This window comes from Cyprinus carpio, chromosome B19 (assembly GCF_018340385.1).
Source record: "Cyprinus carpio isolate SPL01 chromosome B19, ASM1834038v1, whole genome shotgun sequence".
NCBI classification, from domain to species: Eukaryota; Metazoa; Chordata; class Actinopteri; order Cypriniformes; family Cyprinidae; genus Cyprinus; species Cyprinus carpio.
This window is the reverse complement of record NC_056615.1, coordinates 10,083,097-10,099,650: the sequence shown is the minus strand read 5'-3', so window position 1 is coordinate 10,099,650 and position 16,554 is coordinate 10,083,097. Positions and strand designations below refer to the sequence as shown.

Below are 16,554 nucleotides of genomic sequence, written 5' to 3'. Positions count from 1 at the left end.
ACAGGCCTCATCAGTCCACTGCCTGCTGCTCATTCAACCTGCAAACCTCCCTGTACCAAAGCTGCTTCATCACACTGACAGCTGTTGACTCTGTGCAAGAGGCGGCCTATTTAGCAAGAACCTTCAAAATTATAATTGACAGGATTTTAGCTAAAATACAAAATGTGAGCCACTAGATTTTTACATTTTGCATGTGCAAAAGTTGATGTCACAATGCTAAGATGTAATTCAGATTGCTAGCTGGTTGGTTGCTTACTGTCAAGAGAGCCCAACCTCAAGTTTCTATGATAGGATATTTTGTGTCCCTCAATGAAGTGGTTGTTTTATGGATGTACAACATAATAGTTGATATTATGAAAATTTAACTTACTTTTTCAGTCATATAATGCTTAGTTGATCTTTAAGAAAATACAAATACTTTAATATCAATGCTACCCTAAATTTTTTTTTTTACCCGTTTTATTATCTGCTAGGGGGAAAAAAAATGTCAGACTACTCAAAAAATGAATAACACAATGCTCATCGATAAAGAATGATTTGAGATAGGCCTACTACGTATGTGGCATGAACATGTTTCAAGTGAAGTTTAATACTTTTATTCAGGTTCCTAAGCTTAAAGGCTGCGTTATTCTGAAGTTGCTTCTGACTTTACGTCAGTACTGTGACGTATTTGAAACTGTAATGGGATATTAAATAGAGGACAGGTTTTTATTTTATCGGATCCTCTCCATCTCTCTTGCTCACAGCAAACTATCAGTTTAAGGGAAGTGGTTAGGGATACTTTGCCCAAGCTGTCAAACTGACGTAATCAGACGAGGAATGCCATTTCACAGCGGAAGCTAATTTTGAGACTTTGATTAAAGATTACCAAGACAAACACTTGTTTTCAGTGGATTAACTTGCTCAAGACTAGCAATGTGCGCTAATAAAGTCAATAGTGTAAATTTTGATTTAAGCATGGGCAAAAGTAAGAGGGCCTACTAATAAAAAGCACCACTAATCAAAACATTAGCCAATGAAAAACAGACAGATTATACTTTCATGATACAACTAAGAGCAGTTAAATAAGACTCATGAGATCCGTGATCTTCTCCAAATGATTTGAGTGCTGTATGATGCTAATGAACACACTCAATTGTTCTCAATGTGCCCACGTTGAGAATTTATGTTTTAAGTACCTCTGGCTGACTCAGACGCACATTGTTGGAGGGATTGATGGAAAAAGACAAAGAAAAAAATGGAGCGGTAGAGATGTGAGAGGGAGGAATGCTTGTCTGGCTGCCTCCTCTGAGAGTCTCTCTGGAAAGATTGTACGGGATAACTCCACGAGAGAAGGGGAGCGTCCTCCCTCTAAACACTGGCACGTCTCCACCACTCCAATGACATCACTTAAGAGGGGAAATGGGACGGAACTGGGACGGCCGTTCGCTTGTTTTATCTCAGCACGCAGTATTTTGCTTTGCGTCAGCCTGGTTTTTCTCTGGTGCGTCTCCCTTTTGTCAAAACCACACTTTGTCTATTCAAGGCCAGCATCAACTTCAGGAAATTCCTTCAACGTACTGTAACTGCACTAAGTACAGCTTGTAGTAAAGTCCCTGCACCCTGCCCAAAAGCCCTGCGTTCTTTCCACCAAATTCACCAAGGTGAGCAGTTGCTAGGGACTTCAAGTCACCTGAATAATACAGCGTGCACAATAAGAAAAGACTATATCATGCCAAACATAACAGTGGTAAGGGTGGATTTCGGTATTCCACAGATTGTTTGTATCCATGCAGTTTTCCTGTTATTGAATTCCTCTCTCGATGCATATCCTCCTTCGTGCTGGAAATATTCAATCCTTGATACCCACTGTGAGACCCATGATGCTTGGCAGGTCCCACTACATCCCTCTCACCTGGCAAGGTGGAGACATCTTCCGGTATTCCCACCTCAGTGGGCCGGATTCACGTAATATTCTTAACAATGCAGTTCTTCTTAACTGTTATTTTCTAACTTCACAACTTTAGAATATTCTTTAGAACAATCTTAAGAAAAAAAAAAAAACATTCGTAAGACAAAAGAATTTGAATTGCTGAAGAGCGTGCTTAAAATCACTGCAAATAACCTTTTAAGTTTTGATTAACTCAAACTTGACATAAATCGCTGGAGGTAAGATGTTTCATGAGTTTTTATGTTGTTTCAGCATGCACACACAGATACAGGACGCATTCACTGTAGAGAGAGAGCGGAAGAAAAACAGATGACAAATATATGCAACAGTGTTCTGTCTTGAGAAAGCTTTTCAAATATAACTATTAAAAAAAAAAAAACAGGAAGAAAATATTTGCATTTTTAGTTCCTAGAATTGCACTCAAGGAACATTCTTACAAACTTTCATTGCCAAAGGAGGTCCATTGTAAATAGTGTATTGATGCACGCACATTTAACAAACTTGCACCCAATGTGAAATCCATGCAGGGAAATTTTTCACCTCATGTGTCCCTCGCACAAAATTCGCAATCATATGGATTCCTATTGAGATTACTCTATTTTACATGTGGAATTTCATGCATCTTTGGAGTTTAACTTAAACAATGTCTTAACTTATTTATTAATAAGAATGCAGCCCCTGAAATGTATTCCCCATGGAATCTCTACCTCAATTCCTTCTCTTTCCCTTCTGACGATCAAGCTTGTCACTCCGAGGAACTTTAATCTGCAATCCCTCCCTGTACTGTATGAAATGTGAGGGCGGACAGAAGTATGCGTTGCGGTTAAAGATCGCTTGGTGGTCCTATTTATCTGAATAGTTGCATCAGAAAGGATGGCATCTTTGCTCCACAAGAATTGACTTAATTTGTGTGTTCTCTGCCTTAGGGCTTATAACAAGCCGGTCAAATGGTTCCAGCTGCCCTTTGTTTATGAACTATATGCAAAACAGTTCAAAACAAGCTAAATTTATTGCCGTTTCAAAATGTAATACATATCAGATGGAAAGGAAAGGAGAAACAGAGATGAGGTATTCAGCCACATAATGCTCTATTATTTAGCCATTTTCATACTAAAAGAATTACTAGTGGCATGAAACATGAGACTGACAGTAAGGAGCCTAAAAATAGGTGGGTAATTTTTCCCTACCAAGTTCCTCATTACAAATAAGGCAATTCTACTGCCAAACTACATAGCGAATGTCATTAAATATAAATGAAGGTCAACTGTGGGGATAAAAAGGTTGAGACACATGAATGTACACTAACACTGCACAGAGGTCTAGCTTTGTGTGGTACCTTGATAACTGACTGTTGTGTAATTCTTTTGCTATATATGTTGAGAATAAGGCTCTTAGACTGTCGATTTCCTGAGGGCTGTTATATTAAGAACCATCAACCTTCAGCAAAATCATGAACTGCAAAACAGGCAACTGAAAGGAATATTTCTTCAATACATGAAAATTATGTCATCATTTGTTAGCCTTTGTGCTGTTCCAAACCTTTATAATGTTTATAAAACACAACATGAGATGTTTAGCAGAATGATAAAGCTGCCTTCTTCCATCCACTGAAAACCAATGGTGACAATGGTGGTCAAGGAAGATTTTTGGACAATAAGGACATAAATTTCAATTTATTCACCACAGTAAGTTTCAGAAGAACTGTAAAATATTGGAAGAGTCTTTATTAATGCTTTTATTGTGCTTTTCATTATATGGAAAAGAGCAGCACGAATATTCTCGTAAATGTCTACTTTTCTATATAAGTCTGGATTGACATAAAGATGAATAAATGATAACCAATTTTTCATTTTTGGTGAACTATCCCTTTAAGGAGGCTCCAAAAATGGATGCTACTTAAAGATTTCAGTAACAGGCCTTTTCCACAACGAGCTTTAAGAGGATTTTCATCGTGTTCTAAACCAGCTGCACATGAGCGTGAAGCTTTGCTGTTCTTTGTCGCTTTCATGGTGAAAGAGTGGCATCAATAGTGGCTCTACTATCTGGATATGCCCAGAGGGAGCAGCAAGCATACAGATACCCACGCCAGAGGAGGACAGCAGCCCATAGAGGGGTCATCGATCCCCACACTGACACAGAGCCGCTACACTATTCACACTATGCCATTCAGAACTTCAGCCATCAAATCCTTCTATAACTGAACCTATCTTCACTACAAAGCCTCAGATCAGCTGACTTACAAGCACGGATTCTGCTTTCATGGACACCTGGTAAGCTGCTACTTCTGAGGTAGGCAGACATTATGACAATGTGTTACTGAATCAGACTAGGAAGCAAAATACGGAAAATCAAACAAATAAAAAGGGAACAACCTGATAAGCTTTTATAAGTGGTTAAGCATAATTAAATATTCCTGCATCACTTTCACACAGCCTATGATTTATGTATGCATGGTATATGAAAAATAATAGGTTAATTTGCATAAAAGCACCCACAACCTGAGTCATAAGCTTTATATTTGTTGACCAAACACATTAATATTACTGATATACCGCACTGGAATGAGCAAAATCATTCATTTCAATTTAAGTCTGCATGATATATCAAAACATATAAACATATTTATCAATATCGCAATTAGGCTTTGAGTTTTGAGTTGGATCTTTTAATGAGCATACACCCAAATATTAGGGCTGTCAAATGATTAATCACGATTAATCACATCCAAAATAAAAGTTTTGTTTACATACCAATGTGTGTAAATTTAACGTCTAAATACACACAATGCATGTATATATTTAAGAAGAATAGTATGTTTATAGTAAATTGATAATATAAAATTTTCTTTATAAATGTATATACATATTTTCTAAATATATAATTTATGTGTGTGTATGTATATATAAAAATAAATATACCCTGTAACATACAAACTGTAAACAAAACTTTTATTTCAATGTTGTTCGTGATTAATCATTTGACAGCCCGATATATATATATATATATATATATATATATATATATATATATATATATATATTATATATATATATATATATATATATATATATATATATATATATATATATGTATATATATATATATATATATATATATATGTATATATATATATGTATATATATATATATATATATATATATATATATATATATATGTATATATATTATATATATATATATATATATGTGTATATATATTATATATATATATATATATATATATATTATATATATATATATATATATTGCAGTATATATATATGTATATATATCTATATATATATAGATATATATATATATACACACACACACACACATAAACATATATATATACTATTTCAATATTGCAGCGTTGCCTTCTGACATCTTAGGTATTGCAAGGACCAGGTATCATTGAGAATTTCCCCACTCTTAAATTGACTTTGCATGGTCATTCATGTGTTTTTTAAGTTTAACTAAAAATCACAATATTTCTGACTCAAAGGCCACATAAGGCCATTAAACACGATTTTAAAAGGCTTCAAAATGATTCCCGGCTGTCCTGGAACCACATGCGCGTACAGTATGTTACTCTTCAAGCTGCAGAGTCTGGATATGTCATAAATTCTGGAGGCTTGAATGTGATTTATTCATGTAAGTGTTATTTTTATCTATGCTTCTAGATGGATGAAGAGATTTATTGATGATCCTGAAGCGCCACATTTTGATAAGAATAAGAAAAAAAATCAGCACATTCACTGAACAATGAACAGTTTCAAGCACGTTCACGTTCATCGCATTGTTCCGCTGAAAAATAAAAAGCTTCAATTCAGGCTATACATAAAGCCGTCACGGGGAGTCTAGAGGAAGACGAGCAGCCTGCACGCTGACATCCACTCATTGGAGAAAGGAATGTTTTTCATCTCGATATCAAAAAAAGCTCTTGAGCGCTGGAGTACAAAAGCAGGTTGGGGATGTGTACTGCGCCCATGGAGGGAGAGCAAATGAATAGAGCAGAGAGATGAAAGAAAAGGGCTATAAAGGTCTGGAAACAGCATTGCTCAGATGATCCCGTTCACCTCCTATTCTTTGCCTCCTTCTCCCCACCACATACTCTCTCCCTACTGTGAGACTTTGACACTGTGAAAGGACACTGAACTTCTGTAGTCTCCCTTTATACTGGTACTCGCATCCGATCAAAAGTGGACAGAGATAAATGCAGGCATAAATCAGATATTTCACATCACATTCAGAGGAGTTGAAAACACGTGACTACATTGCATTTGTAGTGTAAACGCTAATCCATTCTGACTTCACGGAGGTTGGACCGCCTACTCACCTGTCAATCAACCAGTGCACTAAAACAAGGATTTTGAATGAAATGAAAATTCATCCTATCTATTTTCTTATTGTTAACAATTCATCCATGCATGTTAAATTTTTTATCTCATAATTTTAAATCAAAATGTCATAACTGGATCTTCAGGTGAAATGTCTAACCCTACTAAACCTAGCCAATAATGTAAACAAGAGCAAATGTGAAATAAGTATGTATTTATTGAAGCAAAAATGGCATTTTATCCTGCTTTTCCAAGTCTTTTTGCTCTTTTATCATGACTTTGTTTGACTCGTACCTGTCCACTCCTCTGATCGCAAGTGGAATGCAGTATACCAGGTGAGCTACTGAGCAAGTTTACGATGTCAGAAAATCCGTACAGTATGTATAGAGCAGGTTATGTGATGCAAATATCAAAATGCATAAGTTTACAAATTATGCACTATGGGAAAAGCCTTTTGATTTCAGAACCATGCAAGAATAGGTCTTTATTAATCAATAATCTGAGTCTGTAATAAAAAATTAGTGAAAAGAAAAGTGTTTTACTGCTGCTAGCGTTCATTTCGGTTGGAAACTGCAGTGAATTGTATAGGTATGTTTTTGAAGTTTTGCAAAAATGTAGGTAGAGGCATGTTTTTTCAATGAGTTTAGGTTGAAAATGTATAAAGACTTAAACTAAACCACTCCAATAAACTAAACAGCTATCCATTAAAACCAATCCTTTCTGGAGATTTTAAATTCTGGACCCTGTATAAACAAAAACAGCTCAAACATTATTCAAATACCTTATTTTGTGTTATGCAGAACAAAGAAAGTCACATAAGGTGAGTAAACAATGTCAGAATTTTCATTTTTGGGTGAACTATCCCTAAAATAATGAAAAGCGTTCTGCTCAAAACATCACGTGTGGCCAGATTAAAATTTCAAAAGTATATATGGAACATGCAAGATGTATAAACAGCTACAGATGGCCACTTGCGATCAAATGACCTGAGACAGATTTCAATACCAGGTGCAAACACATCCACAGACTCTGTAAAGTATTAGATTCAAGGTGCAACCACAAAAAGCAGCTATAACCAACAAACTTAGAGATCAAAGAAAGAACTGGCATGACATTAATTTGCCTTTTATGCTGCAGAACAATGTGGCCCAGGTCTTGAGTTCATGCATGCATACCTGTAAGGGAGTGGACTTTAAGAGCTTGCCTGGATAGGCCTAACTTGACACTCATTTTCCAGCAAAAGGTGAAACCAGGTTGACTTAAGCTCCACCCCTCCAATGTTTAAACAAATTTCTGGTCCAGCTGGCACTACTCACCCATTGGCTGATACTGTCCCTGTCAATCACAGCGGCATTATGTAAGCACTGTCTGCAGGTGGAGGTGTTTCCCTCCATATTTCACTGGCACTCGAGCGTGTCAAGTTAGCCTTGCCTCCATCTGTCACAAGCTCAGTTGGGTTCAGCAAACTCAACCCCATTGACACTGTGATAGTTTGAACAGCACAGATACTACGAGAAACAAGAACGAGCACTTTACAAGCGACAGGTGTATGTGTAAAACCGAACAAGTGAGCAGACGCACTAAAGCACTTTTGATTAGGCCATACTCGGTGTCTTAATTACTACTCATTAGCATTTAAAAGTAAGTGGCACTGGGGCCATCAAACAGAGATTTGCTTACCGAGTTATAGCACTGAGCAATTCACCGCCACACAAATCCCTCTGAAAAAAGCATTCACTGCATAATCAGAGCAGACAGCTTAGTCCCAGGTTGCAAAGGGCAGCCCATACTGTTTGAAATGTATTACAACTGCACAAAAAAGGGGAAACACTAATCCACACGCTCTCCAAAACAATAGGATTTTCATTAAAAGCGCTAGGATTTCTTAATCATCCAAGAGCCTTGGAAATGTACACTAATAATAAGCATGAAAACCAAGCATGCGGAGGCAATACTCGGCAGAACACGATGAAACTGTAGCACGGTGACCCTGTAAATAATCCTCCTTTATTTATTTGAACATGCTGGTCTTTCAACATTCAACGCAAGAATGTCTCACGCAGTAAATTTCATTTCTCACTATACCTTGTCTTCTTTCTTTGCCTCTTTATGCCATGCAAAGTCTAAAAGTGAATTAAAACTGAAACTGAGAAAACTGAATCAAGGGAGATATGTTCTGTTTAAACAGCCATTTGAGAGTAACAATGTTTTCACATGGATTTTTTTTTCCTTTTTTTTCCACATTTGCCACAAAAGTCCTATGAGCTGTAAAACTGCACATAGTGCACATCATTAAAAAATTTAAGTATGCATAGAATAACATAGATTAGAAAATACTGCACTTTTATAATGCATAAACCTGTGCACGCATAGAATAACATAGATTAGAAAATACTGCACCTGTCATAAAAATTTATACTTTGCATAGTGTACATTTTATACTATATTAAATAAAATGCAGTTTGTTAAATTAAAAATAAAAGTTTTGCATTGCAGTGTAGTGTAGTAGAATACTTAGCACAGTATATTAAAGTATACTCTAATACAGTAAAGTATATGATGTACTGTCAATATGTGCAATAAAGTATAGTGGTCTAGTTATTATATAGTATAGTATATGCAACTTCCCCATAAATCTGTGCACAATCACCTCAGATGAAAAGTCAAAACAACGTGTTTCATCGTACAGTGTAGTATATCGTAGTATACTGCATTAGAGTATACTATAGTATACATTACAGTGTAAAGTGTAACATATGCCTAACTGTTATATGACACGTGCAATAAATCTTTGCACATGTAAAATGGTTAAGGCTATATGCATTGCACATAGTTTGGTACAGTACAGTACATTACTGTCTATATGCTGCATAGTGCATTAATGTACAGATCACATAGTACAGTATAGTATTTGATATAATGTTATTCTAACAAAAGACTTACTTGATGCTGTCTTAATCAACTGTTTACATAATCAACGCTAAATTGCACGGTTTATTTAATAAAGCAACAAAACCTGGCACTGCATGTCGGTCACAACGCATGGAGCCCCCATCAGCCCTGCAAAAACACATGAAATATACACAGCAACAGCTCATTATATAACCAGCCGGGATGAACCGAGTGACATCACGACGGGATACACTCAATGGCTGCGTCTCAAAGCCTAGTAGGGCTGCCTAGACAGCATTACTGGAGTCTGTTCGGAACGCGCCGAACAAATCACACCGCGTTTTAGGAACCATACGATATGGTGCGCTCGCTAGGTTTTGGAACACAACCGATGTCTATTAAAACACTGTCACAGTGAAGCGGAGACAAAAGTGTTGTAGCCTACTTGTACGTGCTATTCCCAATTAAACAGACTCGGGCGATAAATGCACTTGCATAAACCGCGTCGCCGTGGATTAAACGGGTTGAAGTCGCAACTATATTACAGACTAAACTTCCGCGATTGTGTTTTCACATCAAAAGGCTTCCAGTAACAGTGTTGACTCAGCAGAAGTGCGCACAGCTAGGACGAGTGTCAGTTTGTTTAAAAAAAGTACAGCTGACTGATCAATAACCCGCAGATAAATGGATGCTTATAAGTCTATCTGGAGCGATGAAAGGAGGCGGGGTGGCGCAATTACTCAGCCCCGGCGAGAGCGCTCCCTGCTCGGGCTTACAGCTCGCAAGTAACCGCCCCGCTTCCCGTGCGCTACTTCAAAGTAGTTATATAATTTTTAATCGAGATGACAAACAGCACATCTTGAACATCTCGCCCGGTCGACCGCAGACAGATTGACTTAATAATTAATGCAATTGTCACAGTAAATATTTACAATGGTTTTTAAATAAACGTCACACTCTGTTCCTCCTGCGTCCTTTAATTCCCAGCCATTTTTCCAAGATCGCAAGCAAATCCAAAAGACACTTTTGTGCTGGTAAATTAGATGCACGGACTTACTGTATGGTATAACGGGCAAGGAAGTGCAAGACTCTCCGTGCGTTATTCTCGCGCACTGCCGGTGGAATCGTCTCCCCTCCTCTCGTACAATGATGTCTGCTGCAGCCAAGCTAATAGCTCTACCGCTCCGTGCCCCCACCTCCAGTGAGTGAGTGAGTGAGTGTGTGTGACGGAGGGAGTGAGTGTGTGGAGGCGTGCGTAAGAGTGTGTGTGAATGTGTAATCCAAATATGGAGCAGTTGGCCGGCCCAGTTAAAGAGAAGGGATTGGAGGCTGCTCCATTAAAAGTATAGAAAAACATAATGACGTTTATGGCTTCTTAAACAAAAGGTGTATTTTAAAGTTTAATATTACAGTAAGTTTCTAGAATCTGATATACACAGCAGCGTTCCGTGAATGCTACTATTTAGTACAAAGTCACTGGGAAGGGAAACTGCACAGTTTGTATCATTCGCTCAGAACAGAATCAGGAAATGGAAATCCTGGAGTGGAGTAGGAACCGAGTGATTATAGAACGCTGTGAAGCTGTGTCACTCCGCTCCACCCACTGAGTGTTCCAAACCGGAACCTGAGCATAAACATGAACAGATAGAGGCCTTGGCTTCTTTTGCAACTCTGCTAGCGATATTTATCAAAGAAATGTATGAAATAGACAAATATAAGTTACTTAGGCTAATATTAATTTCTTGTTTTATGAATGCAATATCGTGCCATCAGCAAAAGATATCACAAATATCAGCATGCCTGTGGCCACATCTGCGGCCTTGTATTATTATACAAATATCTGAATTATCCACATAATTTTTTCCCTCAAACCAGTTTAGCCCATGGTTATTTGTCAACTCATTCAGTCGCCTGTCAAAAAAAGTTCAAGGATTAAGTTCAGTGTTATGAAATATCATGGATGTATTCGATCACAACAAATAGTAACAGGCTACTATCAGAATGTGCATTAGGTTTACTATTTGTTTTCGAGTTGTGATTGACCAATGAAATCTTTAGAATCAGGCGGGGGGCGGGGCTTGCGGTTGGATTGGTTTGGAGGGGGAAAAATGTGTATTATTCCCTTCACTAGCCATTATAGGTAAACACCTAGAAGAAAAACAAAGTGCAGTAAATGGTAAAACTGTTACCAATGTGTATAGTAAATGTGTATATAAAATAAAGCTAGAATGCTCTAAAGATACACATTGACCAAGGGGTAGGTTTAGGGTTCGTGTAAACGTTAATAAAACACAATCTAATAGGTAGAAAATTTAATTTCATTGTTAATTTCCGGCCACAGCTGTATCCCTTCTAGCCACAACCAAGAAGCAGCTTGTTTTCTAGTCCTGAGAATAAGTTTGCAGTCCAGTGTCCACAGTTACTTCATGTAAATAGCCTTATGAAACTAATTTTCTGTTCTGCTTGCTATGAGTAGAACATTCTGTTTCAACCAGAAAACCAAATTTACATGGAGTGAGATATACATGACTATTGTTCATTTTGCTAAGACACACCCAGGTAAGTTTAAATGACAATGGTAGTCTATAATATTTTCTTTGAGAATACTCATAAACCCCATTATGAGGGGGATTGAATTAGACTAAATGTTAAACGCATGCACTCACATACACAGACACATTGTGGTCAGCATTTGGGAAGGGACTTTCCACAAGAGTTTGCAGCTATGTTTCTATGGAGACTATAACATACCCATCCTCCACCCTGGAATACATCAGCATATCTGGCCTATTATTTAAAAGTCTCTGTGCACAGCATCTGGTCAAGAAGTTTTACATGACTTACATTTGAAAACATTGCCAAAATGACCGGACCTTTAAGAATTATAACAATGTGCAGTGTGAAATGTTTTTCCTAAAAATGTTTATAAAAAACATTTTATAGTGTTTATATCAGTCATAGTTTTTCATCACCATCAAAATATCCCTGGATGATGGCATGGCATTAAAATGTAAACATACTTTGATTAGGAGGACATGATCAATTGTATTTGAAAATACTTCACTTGAAAAAACACATACAGCTTTACCTTCTTTGGTGTTTTTATATTTTTTATATTTTACAGTATTTATACAGTATATTATATACAATTTTAAAAAACCATTTATTTTATATTTATATTTTAGTTTAAGTTTTAGTAATATTGTAACATGTTTTAAATGAATTTCTTTTTAGTTTCCATTTATTTTTTTTCAGTTTTAGTAATTTTAATACTTTTGTTGTTTGCCAAGATTTCTAATTTTCATTTCACGCTTTAAGTTGAATTTTTTCACCTATTTCATATATTAATGTTTTATTTTATTTCAGCTTTATATGTTTATATTGCTAATAGTTTCGGTTTTACTTAACAAAAACAACATTGCGTTTAGTCACCCTCATGAACAGACCTTTATGACTAAATTTCTTCCGTGGAACGCAAACGAGAATTTCTGAAGAATATCATGACCGCTCTTTTCAATCATGACTTTGTCGATTCATAACTTTGTCTCAAAATGACAAAAAGCAGCATTACTAAACTACAGCTTTTGGTACATGCAACTCAACCACTATATTCCAAGTCTTCTGAAGCCAAACTGTAACTTTTTGTGAGAAACACACTGAAATTTAAGCACTGAAATGGACTATAAAAACTGTATACATTGTCACAAAACCACAATACATTCCTAGGCATCTTGTGACACATATGAATGACATTTATGGTGTTTCCTTGTCATTGTGGAGCTTGACAGTCCCATTTCACTTTCACTAGTAAATAAACAATGAGTAAATAATGACAGAATTCTCATTTTTAATGGGAAATCTGGTGGTGAATCTCAAAGACTGTTGCTAAGGATATGTTGTGTGTGTGTGCTGCTCTCTGTGGATGGGCTATTGATCTTGTGTGAGGAGGCCACGTTAGGCTTCTCCTGTGGGCCTGCTTCTGTTTACACTTAGTGCCCTAATGATCAGCCACTGCTTCTCCAACCCACATCCACATGCCAGATCACACCATCATACACCGCCTGCCAAAAAACACATGCAGCTTTATTCAAAGTGAAAATGAGGGATGCGACTGCGGCGGCATTTGAACATTTCACTTTCTCTGAATGCTGACAGACTGAGTTGTCTGTACCTGTTTTCGCACCACACCCAAGCACTGAGACTATCTGCCTGTCAAATCCACAGCACAGCATGCACAGCACTCCCCTGGCATGTCAGATGTTCATCTGTATATCAGCCACGCACTTTATGCCAGTCATCTACGCCTGCAAGCACAGTCATGCTCGGTAGGCATCTTGTCAAGTTGTATTCACTATGATGGAAGGATGTGTTGATTCCCATACCTTATTTCTGCTGTATTCTCTCAGCCCCAGCTGTCTTGAAGTTGCAAAGAGTTTGGGTCGTGTGAAGAAGAATGTGTGCTCTCAGCAGACTATGGCAAAGGGAAGAGGCTTATTTCTAGATCAAGACTTCTGCCCTCTACTGGTTACAGAGAAAGATTTGTTGTTGTGCAATGTCTATAAAACATAGATCTCACATTTGTTTTTAAAGTTGTGAAATGTAAGGGATTTCTACAATATTTTATAAATCTGTTTGTTAGAACTGTGCACATTAATGCTGGAGGTTTTGACAAATTATAAATTTTAATTTAATGTAATTTGGAAGCATATCCTTTTTTTTACTTTTAAATATTTGAAAAAAAAATTAAGGGATTTTTAAAAAGAAATATCATGAACTATTAATTCATAAATATCAGTTTTTGGGGAGTCACACCAAATTATGGTTGGGACGATAGACGATGACATCGTCCATCGCCGATGGCTGACAGACATCACAATGTTGTGCCGGCATCAAGGTTTATTTTTTATCAATAATTCGAAGTATGACTGATAGTAATTGCTCACACTTTGGCAAACAACACTTGTTTAGTGAACATCACTTATTACACATAATAATAATAATAACAATACAGCATAAAAACAGTGATTGATTTTTTTCACGATAGCCCCAGCAATACTTGATGGATGAAAAGGAATCCCTCTTCTTTCTACGCCACGTTGAGAGAACTTTATATTAGAAGATGTTCCGCTTGAGCTTTTAGCAAACAGAAACTGCCCACACAAGTCTCTCTAAATTGGACTCATCTGTTGTACAAACCTGACAGGGAAAATGTTCCCTTATCAGCCCTCACTCATATCTCTCTCTGAGCCCCTTATGAGTTTCCACTGTAATAATCGTTTATTGAATGTGATATTGTCTTGCTGTGATAGTAGATAATGCATCACTAAATCAAACCCCTTCTGCAAAACCCTTTTTCACAGAGCTGCGCATCCATATTTCAATATGTGCTGGACTTCAGAGAATGTCTGTGTGGATGATCTCTGTACTTGTTCAACATACTGTAAGTATTTGTAAGCTGTAGACATGTGAACAAATGCATGTGTGGGTGTTTGCTATTGCACACTCTTCTCTAAGTTTATTTTACACTTAAATGAACTCAACAAATAAAGAGTGCTAAGGGATTTATCTTGAGCAACATCCTTACATCTACAGCCAGAACACCCTCTCCTCTGATCTTCAGTATAAACGCTTGGTCCGCCTATATAAACAAGTGTTATTTAAGTCATACTGAATAAAAAACACATTATATAATATTAATGTGTGGATATTAGTTGTGTGTTTAGGCATGTTATCTTGACACTGTATTATGACATCTGTTTGTGTTTGTAATAAATTTTTAGGTTTTATAGTTCTGTTATATAAAGGGTGATCCACACACACACACACACATTATTGTTCAGTGTTTCTCAGCAGTTTGACAAATATGCTGTACTGTTGTGTAGTTTAAGGGAGACAGAAGTCATGTTTGTTAGAGGAAACCACAGGACTTTTCGTTAGGATCGAAAAGTACAAAAAAAAAAGATAAGCATACATTACTAATAAAATATAAGTTACGTCAATATTATCACTTTATTGTTTCCACATAACAAACATATGCATATCACAAAAATGTCTAGGGTTTTTTTTTTCTTTGTGCTAGAGGTCCCACAAGATATTTAACTAAATGTGTTAAAATCATGTGAAATATATATAATAATATTATATTGTGTTAAATTGTCAAATATTTTTACATTTCAAAATAACTGTTTTCAATTGTAATATATTTTCAAATGAAATTTATTCCTGTGATAACGAAGCTAAATTTTCAGCAGCCACTAATCAGTTTTCATGATCCTTCAGAAATCATTCTAATATACTGATTTGCTGCATGCTCAAGAAACATTTCTTATTATTATCAATGTTGAAGACAGTTGTGCTGCTTAATATTTGTTGTGGAAGTCGAAATACATTTGTTTTGAGGATTCTTTGCGGAATAGAAAGTTCAAAATACAGCATTTATTTGAAATATAAATCTTTTGTAACATTATAAATGTCTTTATTGTCACTTTCGATTGTCTTAATGCATACTTGCTGAATAAAAGTATTATGGAAGCTTGTTTCCACAACGGAGTAAAAAAAAGAATTAAAAAAAAGGTCATTGCAATGTCTCACTATTTTGAGATCAAAAATATGAGAAAAAAAGTCATAATATAAACTCAAATTTGTAAGAAAAAAAAATCAGAATTGAGAGATAAACAATTGCAAGATGTAAACTAAGAATTCAGAGGAAAATAGACAAGATTGTGAGACAGACTCACAAATCTGAAGAAAAAAATCTAAATTGTATGACGTAAACAACTCAAGAGTTCAGAGAAAAAGGTCAAAATTGCGATATATAAAATTGCGTTTGGAGAAGAAAAAGTCAGATTTGTGAGATAAAAAGCTACCATTTTTAATCCATAAAGAATGGATTTCTAGTATGTCATTTCAAACATGTCATCATTTCAATTTATAGGTTTAACAAGCAAAATGAATGGTTGGGAGTCACCGCTATAGTGATTTATGAGATATTCAGTCACTGGTGTGACAGGAGCAGGCAGGCAGGCACAGACAGAGCCGGGAATTCTCCAGCGGATATTTATCAAATGACAGTGTAGTGTAAACCTCAGCATGGCATGCTGTTTCACATTAGCATTTCACATCCTCATCATTCTTAGCATTCCATGTGGCGTAGATCTGTACGCTTTGTCGTGGAACATACATTCAGTTATCTGGGGCTTTTGCATGCCTTGAATTTGAAGCTACACATGAAGCAGCTAAAAGAAATAGTTCCCAGATTAGACATGGAGAGTTTCAAATCATGCTTATTTAATCAACTTGTTGGACAAAGACCTATTAACATTAATCTTGGAATGCCTAATGTGATCTTTACAAAGTTTAGCCTTAATTAGTGGTTGGAAAAATCCATGAGAAC

At 36.4% G+C, this 16,554-nt stretch overlaps 1 protein-coding gene across 3 annotated transcripts in view; it reads right to left on the bottom strand.

The window, feature by feature from the left end:
* The window catches only part of LOC109073706 (ataxin-1-like), a 104,358-nt gene extending 90,685 nt beyond the window's left edge, over positions 1–13,673 (bottom strand). Inside the window, exons 1-2 of one of the 3 annotated variants that reach the window (XM_042744753.1) lie at positions 13,544–13,671; positions 13,333–13,465 (exon numbers count right to left, since the gene is read on the bottom strand). The gene's annotated coding sequence lies outside the window, so the exon portion shown is untranslated. Of the gene's footprint in view, positions 1–10,218; positions 10,419–13,332; positions 13,466–13,543 lie in introns of those variants that run through there. The other 2 variants (XM_042744754.1, XM_042744752.1) reach the window with 2 other exon arrangements.
* Positions 13,674–16,554: the final 2,881 nt, after the last annotated feature.